This window comes from Zonotrichia leucophrys, chromosome 2 (genome assembly GCF_028769735.1).
Source record: "Zonotrichia leucophrys gambelii isolate GWCS_2022_RI chromosome 2, RI_Zleu_2.0, whole genome shotgun sequence".
Classification (NCBI taxonomy): Eukaryota; Metazoa; Chordata; class Aves; order Passeriformes; family Passerellidae; genus Zonotrichia; species Zonotrichia leucophrys.
In genome coordinates, this window is record NC_088171.1 from 31,897,362 (window position 1) to 31,913,333 (window position 15,972).

At 36.3% G+C, this 15,972-nt stretch overlaps 1 long non-coding RNA gene across 1 annotated transcript; it reads right to left on the reverse strand.

The window, feature by feature from the left end:
• Window positions 1-2,023: 2,023 nt before the first annotated feature.
• Window positions 2,024-15,725, reverse strand: LOC135443076 (uncharacterized). The gene is made up of 3 exons (XR_010438798.1): window positions 15,671-15,725; window positions 5,314-5,405; window positions 2,024-4,023 (listed from the first exon to the last, which is right to left on the reverse strand). It is a non-coding gene; the product is annotated as an uncharacterized LOC135443076 (long non-coding RNA).
• Window positions 15,726-15,972: the final 247 nt, after the last annotated feature.

Here is a 15,972-nt window from a genome sequence, read left to right on the forward strand (position 1 = left end):
AAACAAACAAAAAAAAAACCAAAATAACCAAACAAACACCAAAACAAAGCCCCTTACTGTTTATTTCCTTTTGGACATATCCTGACATATGTTTCAGCTTCATTTTCATGACAAGCAGCAATATTACCATAAGTGAAATATCTTTGCAGCTCTAAACATCGGTGAAACATTAATGAATCAGAGAGATAGAAATGACATAAAAATATGCTGTCAAATCATAATTTCCAAAGATTTTTTCTTTGTTTAGAACTTTGTTAGACATAAATACTAGTTAATTTACTAGAGGAATAAGAAAAATATTTCCATTAAATAAACAGAAATTAACTAGCCTTTCTTCATTCCATCACCAGGAACCCAGTGGTTCTATAAAGTAAAAAAGCCAGATTGAAGTAGAAAATCTGGTTACATCCATAAAGTATGAAAGGGTGTATTTTTCTCCATGTCCCTTTCCTTCCCCTTCTGATTTTTTAGTGTCCTTCCTTCAGTCATTATCACAAAGACCAGCAGTAGCCCACCTATAAAAAAATAGTCTTTACTCTGTTCTATGAGTTCTGAAGTTAATAGAAATTTAGATTTTGAATATCTGGATGTTACTGTCATGTTCAGTAATAAATAAAATTCTCACTTCAACACTCATAATGACTTTAAGTATACATTATAGCATTCATAATATTATGAATTTTTTGTTGTTACTTTTTTTATGAAGACTTTATTCCAATTAATCATCAGTGGTACTGAGAGTCTTATTATTAATTTACCCTTTAAGCATAAAGATTTGAAGTTATATATATAACTTGTAAAGTTTTCATTTATTGATGTGTGCGCTTACATGCTTTTCTGATGTCACATTTAAGAAAAAAAATGTTTTAAATTCAACTTGTACAGTAACATGAAAAATGGACTCTCTTCTATAACAGATATCACATGAAAAGGTGAAGAAAAAATGTGATGAAGTGGTTTTTATCTACACCATATTATGTTCAGATGATTTGAATCAAGAGATTTCTGAATGTGATATGTATATAAACATTTGAAACCAGAGTGAACAGAGAATTTGAAAACAAATAATACTCTAACATCTTTTGCAAACAATTCCACTGACAAAACACCCATGAGTCATATTTTAAAGCTTTGCAAAAAAAAAGCTGCTGTAGCATGGCTCCATTCCACACGCACACACAGAAATGCTTGGAAACTCACATTAGTTTGATAGTGGAATAATTCTATTCCAGAACATGTTCTTTTGCCAACTTCCCTCTTTTTCTTTTTCCTATGGAAACAGCAGAGCTTTCCCCATGAAATACAAGGCTGGAAACACCGTGTACTCAATCACCATAAAAGCATGTACATTTTCACAGAGCCTCCTTGTAACATGGTAATGCAATTAGAAATAAAAGTATATTTTTCTTTTATTGATATTTCAGTCAGTGAGTTCATATTTTAAATGAAAATTTTATGCTTGTCATTATATGTAAAATACATACTCCAAAAGAAGAAAACAGAAGTAAAAAGGAAGTTTATAAAGAATATTCTAACAAACTTGGAATTTCCAAAACCTTATAAAGCTTTGATTTTGTTTCATTTTGTTTTTTTGTAAAGTAAAAACCTAATCAATCTATCTCTGGCTCACATATTCCAAGGTATTTGTAGACACAAGATTAAACAAGCAGATGTAAATCAGGCATGTTTGTGCCTTCCAGAGTTTGCTCCAGGAACTTTTTAGAGTGCAGCAGAGATGCTGCATGCTACAATTGCTTGCAGGTGATGACCTCCAGAGCACCCAGCAGTCCTGGCACCCCGCCACCTCTGATAAACCCTAAAATTTGCTACACAGGTCTGTACTACTGAGATTCTATCAGAAATAGCGCCAACAGGCAAGAAAGAGTCCAGAGAAGTGAGGAAAGTATTGCATCAAAATATTTGCCTGGCATTTCTGCAAGGAGCCTCCACAGGGCTGTAAGATAGGCCTGGGGCAGGTCCATCCAAGTGTAATCTGTTTCAGAGAAATTACATGGAATGGTTTATCTGGGAGGGCAAAACAAATACCTCAACAGTTCATTCTGACTTTACGATCCATGAAAAATTAAGGATACCATAAACTTCAGAAAAGTATTTGAGACAAAAATATGGCCAAGCCTATGAAGAAAATTTATAGAGCCAAGACCAGTTTAATATACTACAGCAACAGAGAGCAGGCCAGGGATGGTTTGTAGCACTGTGCTAACACAGCTGAAGTGTTTGAGAGAAAGGGGTGAAAGAATTTTTAATGGAAAGAAAGATATAAAAAGGCTTCTTAGGGGCATGTAATAACTGAGTTAGATGCATCAAGAAAAGACATGTTACAGAGACTCCTCTTGATAGCACAATTTTAATTTTTCATGCAGTGATTAATAATAATGCAGCCTTTAATTTTTTTTCTCCTATTTAAAAAAGACCTGAGAACCCATTTTAAATCCCATTGGGCTTCAGAGAACAGTACACAGCCCCAACAAATATTTGAAGGATGATTTTTTTGCAAGAGTATTGTGCTGAACATAATTTATCACTACATCCCGTACATATCATTCCTTACCAAACAGGGTGAACACATAGCAGGCACATAGGAAGTTTTTCGTGCAAGTCATGGTATTGCCATGGACAAAGAAGTGTGGTCCAGAGGCTTGTGGCTGAAGTAACCTCACCAGCTTCAGGAGCCAAGGATGACAAGGGCTGAGGCTCCATTGCCGTGATACCCACTTCCCAAGAAATGAAGATGATCCATGGGTTTTGATGATGTTGTCACCCAATTATCCAAGTGAGATGTTGTAGGATGTCTTTAAGTTAGAGAGTTTATGCATCCTTTTGCTTCTTTTCCACTCATTGTCTTTGATGTTCAGACTACACATGTTGTCTTAATGGGAAAAGAACACCTTTCTTCTTGTTCCAGGGCAGCTTTTCTGCATTTTCTTTTCATAATACTGACTGAAGATAAAACTCAAGGGTTCACACTTGATCACTGCCAGATACACTACAAAAAGCTGCAAGTGTTGTTTCAGAAAGCCTACAAATACTTGGGGGTTGGTTACCTGTTTCAGTTCTGCATCTGCTCTCTTGTGTAATAATAATTATACTACAGAAGAAACCACAGAGAAGAGGAAGAGAATGAGGACACTTTTGGGGTTTCTGAAATGTTCCTCACTGGAGGACGTGTAACAGGACCTTAAGGTGAGACTTATTAATCCCAAGGATCATTAAGACTGGAAAAGAAAGTGCCTCCTGGAACAGAGGCAGAAATTCTTTGGAATCACATAACTGTAAACCAAAACCAACTTAGCCACATGTCTCCTAAATTCTGAGGCCTTGATTTTGGAATACAAATTTCGAATGAAGCAGAGAATGGCACAGCAGTGAGCACAAGAACCACCTCTTCATGGTCATAATTAGGGAGAGGAAAGAGAATTTTACTATGTTATGTGCCAAGCATCTGTGGGATGTGAATTGTAGCACCATTTCCTTGTACTAAGGAACCCTTGAGAAGAAATTATCAATTTCAGAGTACAAGTAAATGCTCAGGAAAATAGTTAAGGTGGCTTTTATGCATGTTTAGTTCACAGATATTTTGTCTATCTTTATCAATCTGGGTTGAATAGAGCTTTCTAGAGCAGTGCAGGACAAGTTGACTGCTATCAATTGACTGCTATCAATCCTCAAGGCAAACATGGAAACTCCGTACAGGTCCATTTTCCTGGAGTCACTAAAATTCTCAATTTTCTTTATTTTCTCTTCAACTACATATCATTTCATTGTATCCCCATACCAGAGTGTTTGAAAGTCCTCCTTTTCTGTTACCAAAATTTCAAGGGGGGCAATTTAGATAAGCTTTGGTCCACGCCCCTGCACTTCATGGTATCCCATTCCTTTTGATGGCTTTCACGTTGGTGAAGATTTTTTTTTTCAGTATCCATGCCATGTCACTTCACCCCGAAGTAAGTTCTGGTTTCTGCACTGATGTTTACCACTGCTTTGGCAACAACAGTGTAGGATCTAGCGAAACAGAAAATAAGGACATACAAACACTCAGGAATGGAGATACCATCAAGGGAAATGCAATTGCAGGAAAAAAAAAAATTTTGGAAATTTAGTGACTACAAGAAAATGGACCGGGATTACATCAGGTGCAGTGCAAAGGACCAACAAGAAGCCAAAACTAACTTCACAGATGTTGCAAAAGCAGGGGAAAAAGTCAAGGAGGAAGACAAAACTTGGAGGGGAAGATATGAGGGACATGGCATGGATACTTAAAAAAAAACAAAAAAAGAAAAAATCTTAGGTGATATGAAAGCCATCAAAAGACATGGCATGCCATCAAGTGCAGGGACATGCGCTAAAGCTTGCCCAAATTGATCCCCATTGAAATCGCAAGATTTCATTTCCCTGCCCTAAAAGAAATTTGTTGGCATCTGTATGGGGATCACTTCGGTAAGCTTTGATGTAAGTCCCTGCACTTGATGGCCACGCTTTTTGATGGCTTTTTTGGTCAAGTTTTTTTTTGGTTGTTTGTTTTTTCCAGTATCCATAGCATATCTCTCATATCTTTCCATCAAAGTTGTGTCTTCCTCCTTGATTTTTTCCCCTGCTTTCATAGCATCTCTGAGGTTAATTTTGACATGTATTTCAGCCATCACTAGGGATGGATGTTGGTCATTGGTGGCCACAGCCACTTTTTTGGGATCTGTGTGTTTAAATATTTGTGAAATTATAGAGAACAGCAATGCTTTGAAGTGTCTTTTATCATTAATTGCATTTAAACAAAAAAAAGAAAGTTTTTAAATTTAAAAATAAATGTTCCATTGTGGTTTGTAGGGTCAATTTTTAAATTCAAAACAGGAATTATTAGTCTTGGGAGCTGATGGTAGCAAGTTAGATATAGAATGAAAATGTTCTGTTTTTAGTATGAATAACCCTTGGAAATTTATCCACTTACAGAAAAATTTTTCCACTTCTAGTCTTCTGCAATTTTTCATCCTGCTATCTCCTTTTTTCCAGAGTTCCAGTGCCAAAATAGTTTCAGTTGCTAGCTGGATCTGCTAAAGGTTTTGAAGTCAGATCTCTCACTGAAGTATATTACTGTTTTGCTTCTGCATTGCTCTCTTTATTGTTTAGAATCAGACCATGGATAAAAGTAATGTTGCCTTAAACCCGCTTTGACTAAGACTTGTACTTTTTTTCCAGTCCTCATCTAATGAAGTAAAATACAAAAGGGGTTTTCAAAAACAAATTAAATTCCAGGTTACTTTTGCCATTGGACTGCAAAACAATGCAGAGGGGCTTTACCTTGGAGAGAAGTTTTTGCTTCTCAGGCTCTCCAGCATACAAAGGATGAGCAGCTGTTCCCAGTCAGGTGTCTGGCTGCTCTGTCTGCAACACTGGGCAAGAAGAAAAGTGCATTACAGTCAAGAGAATACATATTAGAGCTACTTTGCAGTCAGGGTGTCTGTCAATGCAGTGTACAATTCACAGTCTGTCCCTCCAGAAGAGAGACCAGATACAAAATGAAAGTGAAAGTGGTCCCGGTCATTTTTACACTGCAGTGCACATTGTTTCTTGTGTAATTTTTAACCCTAGAAACAGTAAAAACCAAGAGGCTACAGATCCTCTGCATAGTAATCTTCTTGCTTTGACATATGATCAGTATATCAGCACCTCATACGAAAAATGGACTGACCTTCTGAAAAGTTCATAAGATTACTGTAAAAATTCTCCTAGTTTCATGTCTAGGCTTTTGCATTTGCAAAACCTTGAATTTAGCATTTGTGTTTACCGTTTCCTACTTTTAATTTGAATTTAAGAAACAAAAAAATGCAGTCAGTTTTTTTTTGTCAGTAACAGAGTGAAACCCATACAATGAAAAACAGTGTATATAGACCCAAGGAAGCTTTGGGATGGGGATGTTTTGAAAAATTGATTTCTATCAAGTGACATGTCCAAATCTCATAAAAGGGTAGGAAAAAACTAGGTAAAGATTTCTCAGTTCATATGGAGAAAAATGTGCAATTCAAATACATGAGTGACAACCTGCAATAAAGAATGCTTGAACAGTGATTGTACCCTACAGCATGCATTTATTTGGCAGAACAAAAAGCACTCATACATTTCTAAGGACCGTATATAGGTGAACAGTCCTGCAACATACTATGTACTTTCAATTCTCAACAGAAGTAGTGGAAAATGAATGAAGGTTCAAGCCTTTATACATCTAACATCTTTCTTTCAAAAGGATATGAATCCTTTTTTTTTTTTCTTTTCCCTAAAAGTATTTCAGCAATTTCTTCTAGCAGTATATTGCCTAGCACATTATTCATTGTGTGGAGGGCACTAGCCTGGAACCTGAAACCTTATTTTGCCCTAGATTTCCAATATGACCTTGAAGTCAGATTCTTTTTAATTTTTTTCTTTTTGAAGAAATTAAAACTTTTCGAATGCCAGACCTTATTCTTGCTTAACAGCTATAAAAGGCTGTTCCACATTACAGATCATAACAAAAAAAATTTTAAAATTAATGTAGTCAGATATTGAAGAGTTTTTTAAATAAGGCTGTTAATGAAGCATTATAGATGTTGTCTGCATATTTGTTCTTGCTGGGAAAAATGGAGAAATTATACAAAATATAATTACAGACTTGTCAGTCTCTGTCTTTGAAAGCAAGACACTGCCAGTAAATTAAGATACTTATAATTTAATATATGATAACCACTAAAAAAACTACTTTTAATTGTCATGACAAGACTCTTTAATGAGAAAATTTTGAGATATTTTAAATACAATATAGGTCATTGTAAATGGACAATTGAGACTATGCATGCAGACATAAAAGAGTTCATACAGCTCCCTGTTATCATCATCCCAATAGAACAAAGTATTTTCTGCCAGACAGGCTATGAAAAACAGACATTTCACATGTATGCAACTGGAATTGATTTTCCTCTGGAATTACTACATATATGGAAAAGTAAAAACTATACACAGGCTCTCACATACTTACACGTGAAGATAGAAAAGTACACATAGGTATGTGTATTTACTTGATAAAGATTGAGAATAGCTAAGAAAAAAACTCCAAAAAACAAGATTTAAAAGTAACAGGAGAATTAAAATGATGTAATTTCATAGTTCTGGGAAAATGAGGTATGGCTTATTATTTTGAGGGTTTGCATTTGACACTAATGACTCTGTAATAGAAATAACATCAGTAGTTCTCTGTGTCTTGGAATATTGCCTAGGACAAAATAATTATGGAATTCACAGTTTGTGACAGCCTTTTCTCATTTTTATATAGCAAAAAATTTAGAATGTGTTCAGAGCCTACATAGTGAAAGAACAGGGCCATAACATGCACAAACATATGACATATGTATGTATGCAATATTTAGCAAGTGGAAGATGGGCTGCAATTGATCCCGAATTTTATAGATGCAATCCATAATGCAGATTATTTACTGCCCTAAAACCCCACACCAAATGATAAAATAAGGAATCCCTGAAAGGTAAAAATTAAGATTTCTGATTCTAGAACAACATGCATTCTCTTACATATTAACAAAACATTTCAGCATCTCACCAGCATCATACAAGAAATTAAAATTCTGCTGTACCTCTCAGATTGTCAACCCTTTAATTGTGGGTAGTGGTTTTAAGTCTCTGATACAGCAAACTCTGATTTTTTAACATACAGGATTTATACATTTCATAAGTCTTGTTTCATAAACTGCAACCTGTAATGACAGGCAGGAATTTTTTTAACAGACACAGGTGAGAAATAAGAACATCCAGAGCAATCAACAGAATAAAACCAGTAGTATAATGACCTGTTAAGATATGAAAATTCAGATCATATCAGCTTCATGATTAATCATTAGAGTTTAAAATATATACTCATTTATGAAGAGTAATAGCCCTTTATTCTGAACTATATCTCAAATTAGGAAAACAAAACAGTATTTATATTTAGACTGTAAGGAGTATTTCTTCCAATGTAGCAAATGAACTTCCTCTAATGTGTTTGGATATAGAAAATAGATATCAAAAAATCTTTATTAAATTTAGCACTCCTGTAAGATTTTTCCAGGGATGCAAACTACTACGGAAGGGTACAAAGCAGAAGGATGTAGGGCAGCAAAATTAATCAAAAAAAGACATTATGATAATTTCTTTGGGAACAGAGGAATACTAAAGCTATAGAAGATGCAGAGAAAACAGAACCTGTAGTGAGAGGAAGAACGTAAAAGACATTTCAGGTGTTTCTCAATGGGAAAAATAAGAAGGAGGATGAAAGCTATCAAAATACAGAGAAATTCAGGGACTAGGGAGAAGCTCCCTCAGACTCAACTTGTCTAGATCCTTGACATCTTGTTTCGTATTTGACGCTTTCTTACTGTCTCATATTTTCCATTAATTAAAATTTTAGTTTGTGACAGACTGTGCCTTTTTCATCTGTTGACTCAAAGGAGACATCCGTTTATTTCTGATTTCAACCTTTCTAACCTTTCAGCCTCTCTAACCAGAAGAAATATGTTAATTATGCGAAACTTGAAATATTGAAAAGGTCAAAAAACCTACAGAAGTGGGAGATGTAAATTATATGTCTTGAGACAAATGCGTACGCATGTCAATCTTTTTGCATTCACTCCAATGCCAAGCTTATTTTAACCTCCTTCAGGCATGCACTTTACAGACTTCCACGTCACCCTTCACCTCAGTTCTACAGCTATTTTCTGGTCATTGCTACTTGCAGCTTCCTTCGCACCAGCTGGACTTTTCAGCCTCTTTCTAGGCTATACAACAAGGAAGGAACCCCAACATAAAGATGCTGGAGACGATGTGAAGCCTAGAAATGTTCCTCTGCCAGTGGGTCAGCACAAAAGATGCCCCCATGTGGGAAAGTAGGGATGGAGATGAAGGCACCCGTCTACCACCCAGGATGTGGCTTGGCAGGTCTGCCCTGCTGTGTAAGTGCCAAGAGCTCTCCCTTCTGAATCAGTTTGAAGTCAGATGGGGAGTGCCACCTGCTGGGTGACCTTCTGAAACTGAGTCATGGGTTTAAGATCAAGATAATTGTAACAGGAATTTATATGAGCAAAAACTCAGCAAGGGCCTAAAATGAAATAATTGACTAACCAGAGTCAGTGAGAAGGACAAATTGGTCTTAAGTAGCTCCCCTACAATTTCATGGCCAGCTTGCTGTCGCTTTTAGTAATCCTCTTCTTGCATGCTGGTCAAAAATCTGTAGGGCTTGCCCTCCTTTAGGTGTAATCAAGCTTTTCAAAAAGGCAGCGTACAGACCCTACCTGCCTGCTTACTCTGTCATAGATTTTAGGGTTTGGCTCCAAGGCGTGATACCATGGTATTTTTAAATAAAGGAAAAAGAAATGTTCATCAGCTCTTAATGAGGTGTTATACCTATGTATGTCAAAGTAAAGAACAAAATATTCTGTCTCCTCCTAGAGATCTTGAAGGAATTTTCCACAGTTCACTCAGTATAACAGTGAACAATCAATGCATGAGATGGATCAAAATCTTCTGAGCAGTGTGTTTTGTGTACACAAACCACTTGCTCATCCTGACTCCAAGATTCTTAAAAGTGGGGAGAATTACAGCACAGACCAAGAAAGGCAGAATTCTGCCTTGGCCAGGCACATCAGAAAAGACTAATTTTATAAATTGCCTTAAGTTTTTCTTTCTATTTAGTCTCTTAAATATACCTCAGAAAGCTGGCCTAAGGAAGTTTAAGAAATAATTCGATGTCCAGAAAGTGTTGTAAGTGGTGTACAGAAGATGAATTTCTGTTATTTTCCCTGTTATGAGAGTTACTCTGAACTAAGGTGAAGGTATAAAATGTGTCAGTCTATAACCAGATGTGGGCAGCTATGAGACATCAGGTACAGCACAACCTCTACCTAAGAATAACTAAGATTTCCAAACAATATTATGCTTGATTAGTTAATGAAGCTCACATTACACATGAAGCCTCAATTGTTATCTGCTGATATTTGGAGGTAAAAGCCAAACCAAAATGCCAAAAAATACTAATACTGAAAAAAAAAAATGGAAAACTGCAGATGGAACTGAATTAAAAGTGTGGTAAAATCCCAGACGGTCCATGCCTGATGTTAGATCTCAATAGGCCAGTGAAGCACAGCAAGGTCTGCAGTGAGTGCCCTGGCTTCAGAATCAGAAAGGAGGCTGCCCAGAAAAAGTCAGTCAGGGACTGACTTGCCAAAAAATCTGTGTTGGAAATGGGGAGGTTATCACTCAATTAAATTAACAGTGCCACCATTTCACAGTCTGACTGCCTCCTGACAAGAGAAAATGGTCTAAAACATGGCAAAGTACTCCTTGGAGAGCTGAGTGGAGTTAATTAATCAACTTCTGTCTGAAGCACAGGACACAGCAGCAAATGTGTCTGCAGCATAGGGTAAAGCAAGAGCAAAATCACACATGCTAGCATTAGTTTAGGTGTTTAAGATGATGGTCAATGATCAAACATCAAAAAGATTTTGGTTCTGTGGCCAAATATAAACAAGGAGACTATCCTGATGAGAGGATTTCAAGGGACCTACCTGCAAAATGATGGAGTGTAACTGGGTGAGCCAGGCTGTTCATAACAATATGGTGGTGTTGGGATGAGAGACAATGGTCATAAAACGAAAAAAGGAAAAGTCCAGACTAGATAGAAGGAAAAGCCTTTATCCGCTGAAACAGATTGCCTGGTTATGAGGAGAGTGTGCTGCATCCATCCTTTGTTTTCACAGTAATGCCCAGAAAAGCCTGGTCTGCCATTATAGCTAATGTGAGCAGGAAGTTGAACTAGATGCTTCCAAGGGTTTCTCTGTATCAGAATTTTGTGTGAGTCTAAGATTATATTGTACTGTGAAAGCAAATATGTGAAAAAATATTTATACTCTAAGTAATCTGCATGAGAAGACAAATGCTTTAAAAATTGATTGGCAGAAAAGAATTAGATGTTATGATGAGAAAAACAAAAAGAACACAGTAAAATTTCATTATCTAAGGATTATACAAGCATTCAAATACCTCTGCTCATGTATCAAGATCACACAAGAATTGAAATACTTCAGCTGACAAGCAATGATTGTGAATTGCAATATTAGTGGTCAATATGAATAGAACAATAAATTGCAAAATTGCCACAACAGGAATATGCTAAATAATCTGCAATGTCAAGTTAATCATTGAACTAGATGATGATTAAGCAAGTCACAGTACATGTCAGATTGGTGGCTAGCAAGGAGGGCAAAAGAACAAGTATTGCACAGAATGAAAATGAGATTTCTTGGGAGACTTCAGCATAAAAGGGCAGATATGCAGAGAAATTCTAATCATGGTCTAGGGAACTCCTTTCACAGAACAGCTGTGTGAAATGAAAGTTTGCATAATGGCCAAAAAAACCCCAAATTAAAAAAGGTTAAAGAAATCACAGGAAAGAACTGAAAGAAATTATAGTCAACTTGAAAGTGATGAATGAGATCTGCTGGCTCCAACACTAGAATAATATACTTAAGTTAATGTACCTGTATAGCACCTGAGAAAAGAAAATAGTATGCAATAAAAGTCTAATTAAAAATAATAGTCAGGGATATAAATCAAGCCAGAATTTCACCTTTAGGTTTTATTCCAAAATGTTGATAGTCTTGAGATGCAGTCTAGGACATCAATTTTTTTTTTTTGGAGTATTCCTGCTCTTGCTGTTGTGCTAATAAATGCTATGGGGATATGTAGCTGTAGTCTGAATACAACAGATGATGATGCAAAGGAAAAAGACCAAAGAAAACACAGATATGAAGATGCTCGTTTTACATGAGAATATGAATATTCTAGAAGGATCCCACTGACACAGTATATTAACACATTTTCTTGCATTTAACCTCCAGCTCATGAATTTTAATAATAATTATTATTATTATTATTATTATTATTATTTTCAGCTCGTCCATCTCCACTGAACTTTCTCTTTTTTTTCTTTCATCTTGTTCTTCCATCATTATTTTCTAGTAATTTTTAAGGTATCATTTACAATGTTTTAAACATCACAAATCAAAATGAAATTTTGAAAGTTGATTTCTGCTTGAAATGGCAGTCTGGGTGCTATAATTTCTTAAAAAGCAAAACATTTCAAGGGCTGAGCTCATGGTCTCAAAGACAGCTATGTTGTCTGGCAGTGAGTTCCCAGGGACTCTAAGCTTTCTCATGCTGAATTGCACTGTCCTGGAAGGATAGAGATCTTGGTAGTCAGAAAGCAGCAAACATCTGAAGGGCCAGTTGATGAAAACTCTGGGATCCTCATGTCTAGATCAGCAGCCAAAGTCTAAAACCCGCTTTGTGAAAAAGCCAAACAAGTGTCTCCAGAGATCAACATTCCCCAGGATATTTCCATTTTCAGCAGGTTAGTTTTCTTTGACAGAAAAACTGCACACCAGAAAATACCCAGCTGTCATTCTCACCTTATTATCATTTCTGCACAGTGGGCCTGTACACACAAAACACATAATTTTATCCTGTCTTCTGCTTCCACCTTCACAGATCATACATCAGCCTCTGCTCAATGCCAAATCTGCATTTACCTAGGCAGTCTGGAAGCCTATTTTATTGTAGCATACATGAACCCTTCTGAATTCTGCAGGAGATGCTCTGGGTTTTGTGCTAATACAAATTTTTCCTTGTCATAATGTTGGGAAGCAGGCATTCAGTAACCACACTGACATCTTGCTCTTCCCAAGACATTCTTAGGGCAGGACATCAACAGTTCATGCTGTATATCACAGCAAAGGATGTCATACCCAGTGGTGCTTGAGGGCAGCTTTGCAGGGTATGAAATGAAAGACAAATAAAGGCCAACAATACGCTCCTCCCCTCTGCCAAATAAAACAGCAGCTTAAGAACTAGAAAAGAGATGTTCAGTTTTCTTGTGTGGTTACAGTATGCTTGTTCCTTAACAGTAATGAGCTTGTTCTTCGAACAGAGAAGTTATGGTCTCATATTAAAGAACTGTGGGTTTCCCCTTAATTTAGCAAAAAAATAAAAATCAAAATAAATAAATAAAAAAATATTAATGTCAAAGTTTTGGGATGGTATTGAACCTGGTTGATAAAGAAACCATAACATATCAAACTTAAAACCTAAGAGATACAAGATGGAAGGATTATAAATGAAGTAGATACAGAACAGATAAGCTGAGTGCAAAAATGGGAGAGACTTCTGGGGAAATATAAGAATTCTAACAATGGGCCGCTGCCTTAAAATACTACTTAATTGTATGGCCTCAAATATTTTACAGTGAGGCTTTTTTTTTTTTAATTAATGTTCTCATGCAAATGAAAGTGCAGAAAATAATCAGTAATATTTTTTTATTTGATTAAAGGTTCCTGTGTTGTTTTTATCACTCCAGCAAAAGCTTAGTCTTAAAGAAAATTCAAATTACTTTACTTATTCAGTGTTTTCATTATAAACTCAACTCCTTAGGGCTCTGCCGACAGAGAATAAAAATACATTGATTTCATTATTCTTTAGCTAACATAAAAATGTGCCATAGTCACTTCAGAGCTTCAGTGCTTACATCTAGACAATAGAGAGCATGTGTATTTGCCTTTATATAATATTTGAACATCTAAACTAATCAAATTGCAACAACTTGAAGAGACTTGAAGAGTAGAAGATCCCCTATGGGATTTATTTTCATGGTAAAAGCATGGTCCAGTTAGATTTTTCATTTTTTATTTGCCTAATGGAATTGGATAAAATACTGGAATTGTATAAAAATCTTTGCTGATTTTTATACAATTCCATTATTCCAAGATGAACCAAACTTGCTTGTAGTTCACTTTTAAGTGACTTTTAAACTATTAAACCCCAAAATTATATACATCATTTGGATTTCCCCAGCAAAAATCTGAACATCTGCACAAACCCTATTTTCCTTTAGAGTACAATATAGATTACCTCAAACCAATATTTGATGTCCTATTTTGATGGAAATATCTAGACAAGCATTAACATCACTAGATGTCACTAAACCGTCATTTCCTTTGCAAAGATTCTACTTAATTGTTTTCCATTTGGTAAGACATTCACATTTCAGTAGTTTAGCTTTCATCTCCAGATATGACTTTGTCTCCTGTCACAGCTTTGCTTGTCACCTACGTCGTGGGTAAACCTTTGTGCTCTACGCTTCAGTTTTGGGGAGCTTTTCTGGTCATTGTGCATAACTCTGTGTGGGAGCAGGCAAAGCCTTCTTGTGGGTTTGTTTTTATAAAGTGCTCGGTTTTCACATACTCCAAGTAACACCAAAACTTTCATTCGTGCTACCTTAATGAACTTTTTAAAACTAAAATACTAAAAATTTTTCCCTGTTGAGAATATGTAAAGAGACTGTTCACATCTAGATTTCTGGGAAACTTGTTTTATGTTTCATGTGTACCAAACTACATATTCTGCTGAAGCTTTTTAGAGGAAGCAGCAAATGAATTTGCAAGAGCAGAAGGGCAGCCATCCCTACGGTTCTCATGTCCTACTTTTCACCAGTTGAACAGCATTGCCTCTTACCTGCCCGTTGCTGATTCCTGGAATTCCAGTTATCTTGTTCTTTGTTGTCAATACCCAAATAACTCACTTTCATGCCATGCTCAACCCCAACAAAAAATTGGCATGTGCCAGAATACACAGTGGTGCCACAGCTTATTTAGAAACAATCATCTGGGTTTGTGTCTTGCTTGCTGACACTGGAAGTGCATTTGCCCTGATGCAGATGCTCAGTTTATCCAAGTGTAATCATTTTAATGCACTGTCTCTGCCTGAAAAAATACATTGCTGCTGCCTTGCCACCAGCCTCTGATTTGTTGTCTGTGTGGTGTGGAGCACGCTTTCCTCACTTGATGGGTTTTTAACACAGCTGTGACTCTTGTTAGTTCCCAGAGGTTACATTTTGCCATGCATCTTTTGATCCTTGTTTTTCCTGCCTCTTGGTGGCACATACATGTCTTTTTCAATAAAAACCAAAACTTTCAAACTAACCCTTTTTTATTTAATTGAAGGATCCTATGTTATTTTATCACTCCAACAAAAAGCTCAGTCTTAAAGAAAAGTCATATCACTTACCTTTTTCAGACTTTTCATTATAATCTCAACTAATTAGCATTTTGCCTTCCTGTTTAAACTCTTAGTTTCACCTTAGTTACAGATACTTGGATACCCTTAAAACTTCACCAAGACTTCTGACAATTCTTCCTCCATTTTCAAGATCCAAACCATTTCTGTCCCACACATAAATTAGCCTGCTTCAGACAGCACTGGGAACATCTTGGAAATTAGGCTTCCCCTCTAAAGAACTTTCATGGACATACATAAATTCCTTTTAAATTTGACATTACTAGTGAGAGAATTATTCAGAATAAGCCCCCAAGAGCCCAGCTAGGGTTAGGTAAAGAATAGGTTCAAACAATACTTCTGGACTTCTAAGGACGTTACTTTAACAATCTGCTTCCAGAACTGAATGAGGAGGTGACAGTATCTCTTAACCAAATATTACTGACCAGCTTTTTTTGGGGGGGAAGGGGGAGTGTATTGCCATTATACCACAAAGATTCCATATTGTTATCTCCTTATTGCAAGCATTTCATACCTCCTTGAGGTTTCCCACAGGCATCTCCTCTAAGCACTAACTCTCACTGCAACCAACCAACCCACTCTTTTATAGCACTCTTCTCCTCATTGGCTACAGCCTGTTAAAGCCAGGCCTGTTCCTAAGCTCTAATAATTGGCTCAGCTGCAACTCCTTAGAGGTAAGATTACTTTCTATACTACCTTTATTTTCTTATATTCTATCCCCCTACAAATGTGCTCCAAAAATATTTTTTAGAAATGAAAACACAAGAGAAACAGAGAACTCAGATTCAAGCATGAAGTTTTCAAGGAACTTAAACT